This window comes from Manihot esculenta, chromosome 18 (assembly GCF_001659605.2).
Source record: "Manihot esculenta cultivar AM560-2 chromosome 18, M.esculenta_v8, whole genome shotgun sequence".
Classification (NCBI taxonomy): Eukaryota; Viridiplantae; Streptophyta; class Magnoliopsida; order Malpighiales; family Euphorbiaceae; genus Manihot; species Manihot esculenta.
In genome coordinates, this window is record NC_035178.2 from 14874427 (window position 1) to 14882385 (window position 7959).

At 28.8% G+C, this 7959-nt stretch overlaps 2 long non-coding RNA genes across 2 annotated transcripts; both read left to right on the forward strand.

Moving 5' to 3' along the window:
* Positions 1-3687: 3687 nt before the first annotated feature.
* LOC122722489 lies at positions 3688-5396 on the forward strand. The gene is made up of 3 exons (XR_006349407.1): positions 3688-3982; positions 4165-4308; positions 4390-5396. It is a non-coding gene; the product is annotated as an uncharacterized LOC122722489 (long non-coding RNA).
* A 9-nt stretch (positions 5397-5405) lies between these two features.
* Positions 5406-7459, forward strand: LOC122722490. Its single transcript, XR_006349408.1, has 5 exons — positions 5406-5478; positions 5578-5669; positions 6550-6654; positions 6749-7098; positions 7228-7459. It is a non-coding gene; the product is annotated as an uncharacterized LOC122722490 (long non-coding RNA).
* Positions 7460-7959: the final 500 nt, after the last annotated feature.

A 7959-nucleotide genomic window follows, 5' to 3' on the forward strand; every position in this document is an offset into this window, starting at 1 on the left:
AAAGGCTCCTGGTCTTTGCTATACGTGCCAGGGCGTAGTCAAAGGCTCCTGGTCTTCCTGTCTGTGACTATTGGATCATTCAGTATTTACTCACATCATCAAATAACAATGCAATGCAACATATTCGTGAATACTAATGTAATCAACCTATGGCATAATCATGATGCATGAGATATGCTAAAAGCAGTTTGTGGTTCAATTAAAAGTTATAAGTTTAGTTCCACTCACCTCGGGCTAACTGGACTGACTGACTCTGCAGGTTCTGAATCTCTGGAGCAGTACTCACTGCTGCTCTCTCTGGTTCCTCTGGTCTGTATAAGCACATAAAGGCTCAAATGAGGGACCAAACAAGCTTATGACCAACTCTAATAAACTCCCCAAGAATCCCCTTACACTCACTCTAATAGTCATGCAAAGCAAGCAAAAGAAAGCTAGACAGAACACTTTCGGCGGCAGGTTCGGCGGCCGAATGTCCTCTCCAGAGACGAAACTCAAGCACCTTCGGCGGCCGAATCTCTATGTTCGGCGGCCGAACCCTTTCGGGGGCAAGTTTCGGAGGCCACAAGGCACTCCAGAGACGAAAGTCTCTAACCTTCGGCGGCACCTTCGGCGGCCGAATCCCCCAAACAGAGCCGAACATGCACAACTCGCGGGGGCAAGCTATGGCAGCCTAAGCCACCATGCAAGAGGTTCGGCGGCCGAATGAACTTTCGGCTGCCGAACCTGAGTTCATCCAGAACTCAATTTTAATGGCAAACCATCTCCCTCTTTCCTTCAACTTCTCAAACCATGCAAACTTCACCTCCTCAACATACATATACTCATGTATATGATCACAGGGGTCCAAAACTAGCTAATAACCCCAAATAACAAAACAAACATACATATAAACATGTAACCATGCATAATTCTTTAAAACTACCATTAATACCCTAAGCATGCATCTCCTTCCTTTATCCCCATAAACTCAGAAACATTTACACATGTTCAAGTGCATCACTTACCTCCTGTAGCAAGAAGCTAAACACTCTGAACAAGGGAAAACGGATCACCACTTCTCACACTCTCAAACTCTCTCAAACTCACTTTTTGTTTCAAACCCTTCAAAACTTGGTGAATGAGCAAACTCCTGCATGAGCTGCTCAAAACACTTGCAAATGAGTCATAGAAGACGTGGCTAATTCATGGCAAGAATCTGAGGCCAACATCTGTCAAAAGCCATGACTCAGCTTGGCTGGCCAACTCATCGTCGGCTGCCCAATGACATGCAAGACCATGCAACATTCGGGGGCCGAACTTCCCTTCGGAAGCCAAACACTTTCGGCGGCCGAACTTACTTTCGGCGGCCGAACTTGGCTCAACTGCCTTAGGTCATTTCAACTCAAAACTCACTTCCCTTAACCTTAAAACATTTAAACACATCATAACCCTTAATAACCACTACAACATATTACATCTCTAGTTACGATACGTAGCTACAAAAAAAATTATTGTGGCTAATATATTTATTTTATTACGGCTAAAAACCTATTGTGGCTAATTTAAACTATTTAGTAACAAAAATGCAACAATTATAACTAATATGTATTTTTTGTTTTATTTTATATATAATGTAACTATTTGTTGACTATTTGCCACAATTAATTTTAGCTACAAAGTAATATCATAGCTAATAGATATAATAGCTATAAATTTAATTTTTTTGTAACAATTACTACCATTATAGTCACAACACATTAATATTATAGATAATACTTTTAATAGCCACGAAACTAATATGATTGTAGTAATAATTATTTTATTAGCTACAATTTATTAGTCATTACAAAAAATTTGTGGCAGAAACATAAAAATATTAGTAATGTAATTATGTTTGTCATAACTATTACTAAATCATTAGCCACAATATCGTAGCTAAATGAATTATATGAGTACTATGATACTTTAGTTATAATTATCAAAGAGTCATTGAATTAGCTATCAAATTAGCCACAATTATATAACTATGATAGAATACTATAACTAATAAAATAATTTGGAGAATTACTCTGAGGTCCTCTAAGTATTATATATTGGTTTATCAAGTTCAAAAAATATGCTTAGAGGTTCTAAAAAATTTCATATAATATGTTTTTTTTTATCTCTCAATCAATTTTTCTCCTATTGTCCATTTGTTTAGATAGAAAAGTTATTGAGAATTATTTTCTAACTTAAAAAGTTACATATTAATGAATCAATTTTAGTTATAATTATCAATTTTAGTTTTATTTTAATTGAAAATTTGAATAAATAATTTCTAATAGATAACAAGTTTGTTTATAATATATAAGTATAATACTTTGGGGTAAAAAAAGTATTGTTATTTATTTTACACCCATCATTTCTTTTTTAATGTTTAGACACTGTCGTTTATTTTGCACCCGATTGTTTCTTTTTTTATTGTTCTTGTCTTTAAACTAATTAAAGTGAATAATTAAAGTTTTATTTTAATTGAATATTTGAATAAATGATTACTAATAAATAACAAGTTTGTTTATAATGTATAAGTATAATATTTTGGGGTATGAAAGGCACTGTCGTTTATATTGTGCGTTCCATTTTTTTTTTAATGTTCTTGACTTTAAACTAATTTAAGTAAAGAATTAAAGTTTTATTTTAATTGAATATTTGAATAAATGATTACTAATGATTAACAATATAATATTTTGGGGTAAGAAATGCACTGCTGTTTATTGTGCGCCACGTTATTTCTTTTTTAATGTTATTGACTTTAAACTAATTAAAGTGAACAATTAAAGTTTTATTTTAAATGAATATTTGAATAAATAATTACTAATAATTATTATATTTTGTTTATAATGTATAAGTATAATATTTTAGGGTAAGCAAGTCACTGTCATTTATTTTGGCCCCCATTGTTTCTTTTTTAATGTTCTTGACTTTAAACTAATTAAAGTGAACCATTAAAGTTTTATTTTAATTGAATATTTGAATAAATGATTACTAATAAATAACAATTTTGTTTATAATGTATGAGTATAACATTTTGGAGTAAGAAAGACACTATCGTTTATTTTGCGTCCCATCTTTTTTTTTTAATGTTCTTGACTTTAAATTAATTTAAGTAAAGAATTAAAGTTTTATTTTAATTTCCAGGAATCATTTTTTTTATATAGTACCGCTTTCTTCTAGGAATCAGTTTGAGAACCGGTACTACACACCCTTAGTAACATGAACTTTACACTACCATATGCTTAAAGGTGAGCATTTTATAACCATCACCATGACCAATTAGCAAATTTGGAAATTATGGTAATTGAAATTTTTTTACAGAATTACTAATTACTAAACATAATTACTAATCGGTAACCAAAAAACCAAAATTCTTTATCCACCATATATAAATTAAATTTATACCAAAATTATTCCAAATTTTTAACCAACGATTTAACACTTTTAGGGTCTTATTCCATCAAAAAACACAATTATACCAAATTTGGCACATTTAAAAATTTTTTTTTTACATACTTGAATTTTTTTTTACCTACATATTTGTATTTTGCGTATAAATTAATTTTAAAGTTTTTTTTTTTGAAAATAAATTTATTTTGATGTTAAAAATACAGCTCTACGAAGGTGTGGTCATGATTTTTTTTCTTTTAAAAATAAATTCATAGCGTTGATTTTGAATCTGCTTAAGCAAATTAAAATTATTTTATTTTGCTTATTTAATTAAAAATATAAAATATTTTAATTACAAAAAAATAAAAATAAATAATATTATATTAATTAATAAAGGGAACCCTATCAATTAGTGGCGGCAATATAATGATAAGCTTTTTGGCTTGGGGGGAATGAAAACCTTAAAATTAAAAATTCCCTCCTTACAGCCGCTACTGATTCATTCTCACTCATGATTCATTCAGTTTTCAATTTCTGTCCACTATCAAAAGGAGAAGCTCCCACTATCAAATCCAATCAGGTATGTTTAAAATTACAAAAGCCTTAAAATTAATGTTTCATTGTAATTGTTCTAGGTTAAACACGTGAAAGGCATCTGATATTTACTTTTCATTCGTTTTTCATCTGTTAAAAAGCTTTGATTCACTATTTTTATATTAATTTATCCTCTATGTGTAATATTCAATTTTTTCCATGAAGCAGAAGCAAACATCATGGCTCGACGATGCAAGTTGCGGAAAGGGAATTCCATCAATATTAACTTGGAAAATGAGACTGAAAATAATGTTAACCAGAACTTTCAAGAAACTCAAGAGTTATACCAAAATCAGGCTTCAAATTTTCAAGGTAAATAATATTTATGTGATTTATAAATTTTAAGTTGTTTTCATAAATAATTATATGGCTAACTTCAATTTTTTTTTTTAGGGAATACTAGTTAGAAGACAATGAGGTATCATTATGAAGGTCATTTTATATTTTCACCAAATAGAATATATGAAAATGGTAGGTTCATGGAGAAACCTAATTTTGATGTTGATTTCATCTCATTTTTTGATATATTGGATGACTTGAAAAAGGATTGTGGATTTGATGTTATAAAAGGAGATAAATTTTATTACTTGAAGGCTGATAAATCTCTTAGTGATCTTGATGCATTGATAGAGGTTAAAGATGATACAGATGTGAAAAATATGATGGATAGTTATAAGAAGTTCCCTTCGAAACCCATTGATATATACACTCTATTTCGAGATTATGATATTTTACCAAATGGACTTGGTGACGAGCTACCCGCAATTACTGTTGATCACACTTCTAATCAACTTCAAAATCCAAATGCAACTGCAGCAACAGGTTTACTCATTTAATTTTATTTAAACAATTGATTATGTTTACTTGTTCTATGTACAGAAATTCTTGTTATTATATGATTATTGTTTTACTTTTATTTTGAAATAGGTTCCAATATAATTAAAAGAAAAACTAGAGGACCAACACGATGCTTGAAAATCACACAATTGGAGAATGGACAAAAATTGCCAGTAGAATTTGATGAAGATGATCAAGCTATTGGTGATAATGCTACTGCATTTGTTTGGTTTTTAGGACAAATTATTAGAAGTGTGTCGTGTTGTCCATTGCAAGTGAAACAATGGAATAAGATTACCGATGATAAGCTCGACCTTATGTGGTCTACCATATTAGTACGAAAATTTATATTAAATTACATCCATTATAAAATGATTATAATTTTTTTAGTTCTATTAAGTATCATAATATTTATTTCTTACTTCTTTGCTAAAAGGAAAGTTCACTTTTGAGTATTCTGATGCAAGAAAGGGAGCAATTTTCGGTCATATGAATGCATTATATAGGAATTATAGGCATAAGTTGAAGAAGAAGTACTTTGATTCAAAGGCAACTTATTCACTTCGTCTCCAAAACAAGCCTAAGGATATGGATGTAAAAGATTGGAAGTATTTGGTTAATCTTTGGACAGAAAATGCATTTCAGGTATTAAAAATTCGTGTAAAATTTAATAATTTATTTTATATGAATTCAGTTTCTGTTAGCTAACATAAATTCTGAAAATTTTTCATTGTTTTTCTTTAGAGAGAAGCAACAAAAATAAGACAAATAGATGCAAGCGTTTTATGCCGCCATACACGGGGACAAAAAGCTTTGCTTGGCTGAGAGATCATATGGTATGAGTTTGTTTTTATTTTATTAGTATTATAGTATTTTTTATTAATTAAATAATATACAAATAATCCCTTTTTACTGCTGTCGTTTTGTGGACTATGGCTAGAAAGAAACAAAATAGTATTTGATAATTCTAGTTTAGAACTTGAGAAAGTTTATGATTTGATCTTTTATGGATCTTTTATTTGGTTTAAGATGTGTCTAGCTTTCCTTATTCCTTAATCCAAATTCTTTTTAGTAGTTCAACAATCAAGAACTGGTCAACCTGTAATGGTATAAGCTAGCTGCTTGTTGTTATTCTTTGTATTCTGCTATAACTCTCAAAGTTCTAATAAAAGCTATTTTTATCAAAAAAAAAAAAATAATGCCTTTTGAAGTTCATATGATTGTTAGAACTTTTTGATATGCCATTTATTATTTTTTCTGTAAATGCCTAATTAGATTCAAACTGCCATTATTAACCTTCATTTCCCACATCAAAACAAATCCCCTTTTTCTTTATGCTCATTAAAGTTAAACATGACAATTTTTTAGTAGTATTAGATTAGACAGCAAACACCATTAATAACTCACTCATTTAATGGTGAAATTTGACCATGTTTAATATTCTAAATATAGGAATGAATTATGATTGGTCAACCCTATGAGCATCCAAACTTGTAGAGTAAATAATAATCAACAGTATTATGAATTTTAACGCTTGAATTGATATCATTAGCTGTAAAAATGTTAGCTCTTTTATACAAGTTTTGTTTATCTGCAGCATATTTGTAGTTAAGTCAATTGACTCTTTTACGGAAAGTTTGGTTTTGCTTGAACTCAAATTTTTATTGATATAGATTTATGATAAACTAATACTAATTGTTATATTTATTTGAACAGAAGAACAAAAAAAATGGAAAAACACTTTCTCGCTTAGAGCTTTTTCTTGAATCCAGAAAGAGAAAGCAAGGCAAAGAAATTGATCCAATATCACAAGAAGCCATTGTAATACTTTTTACATATGTTTTATTTATTTGTTATGTATTTTATGCTATATTTTGATTTTTTTTAATATCAATAAATATAAATATCTCTACAGGAAAAGTTTCAGCAACTAAAGAAATAACGAGAAGAAGGACAAGTTTCACTGGATGATGATGCTATGTTTGCTGATGTACTTGGGCTAGAAAAAATGGTTATGTACGTGCTTATGGTCCTGGAAAAAATGTTACGGAATATTTTGGTGCTAGACCTACAAAGATAGAACTACTTAAACAACTTGATACTTCAAGAAGAGAAGCAAACGAGCGTATCCAACAAATTCAAAAAGAAGCAAGTGAACAAGTAAATGATGTTAAGAAGCAAATGGATGAGAAACTTGCAGAGATGAATAGAATATGAGAGCAGAAATTCAAGATGCTTTTGGAGAAAAACAATAATATTGCATCAGTAAGTGATTAAAAACTAAGTCTCATTTTTTTTCTAATATAAGAATTTTTGTAAGCTATATAACTAGTATGAACCTTATCTATTTTATATAATTTTGTTATTAATATTTTGAAATAAAATTTTATACAGCCTATGGAGGATTCCCAAGATGATGAAATTGGAGGATGATTTGCAGTATATTTGAAGTTTTGGATTTTGAAGCAGCCAGCAGCCTTATAATACTACTTTTAAAAAATTTAGATATTAATATTAGTGTTAGTATGGTATTATAATTTCAAGTATTTTTAGTGTGATTGGTTTATGACTTAAATTAGTTTATTTTGGATATTAGTTATTTTGACTTAAATGTATTGTTATTTTATAATTGTCATTCTGATTGAGTCTTAATATTAATATATAATTATTTTATAAATTTAAATTTTAGCTAAATTTTTTATATAAATTTTATATTCTATTATAAATTTTACCAAAATTATTAATAGATAAATAACATATGTAATAGTAAATTATAATATAATCCCATTAAATAATAATAAATTAAATAAATATTACATTTTAGCTACAAATAATTAATAGTAGCCGTATGTACTATATTTAGAATAGCTTCTAATTTAATAATTTTGTGGCTTTATTCAATAGTTATAAAATAAAATTAAGTGTAACAATTATACTAGAACTTGTCACTTTCTTATTTTTGTGGTTATAAATTTTATTCTTGCATTATAATTATTTAAATGTGGCTAATAGTAAATATTTTTTGTCATACAATTAAGTTTATGGCTAAATTTAGATATGTTAGCCATAAAATTAAATTTGTAACTATACATAAGTTTAAATTGCCACATTATTATTTTTGTAACA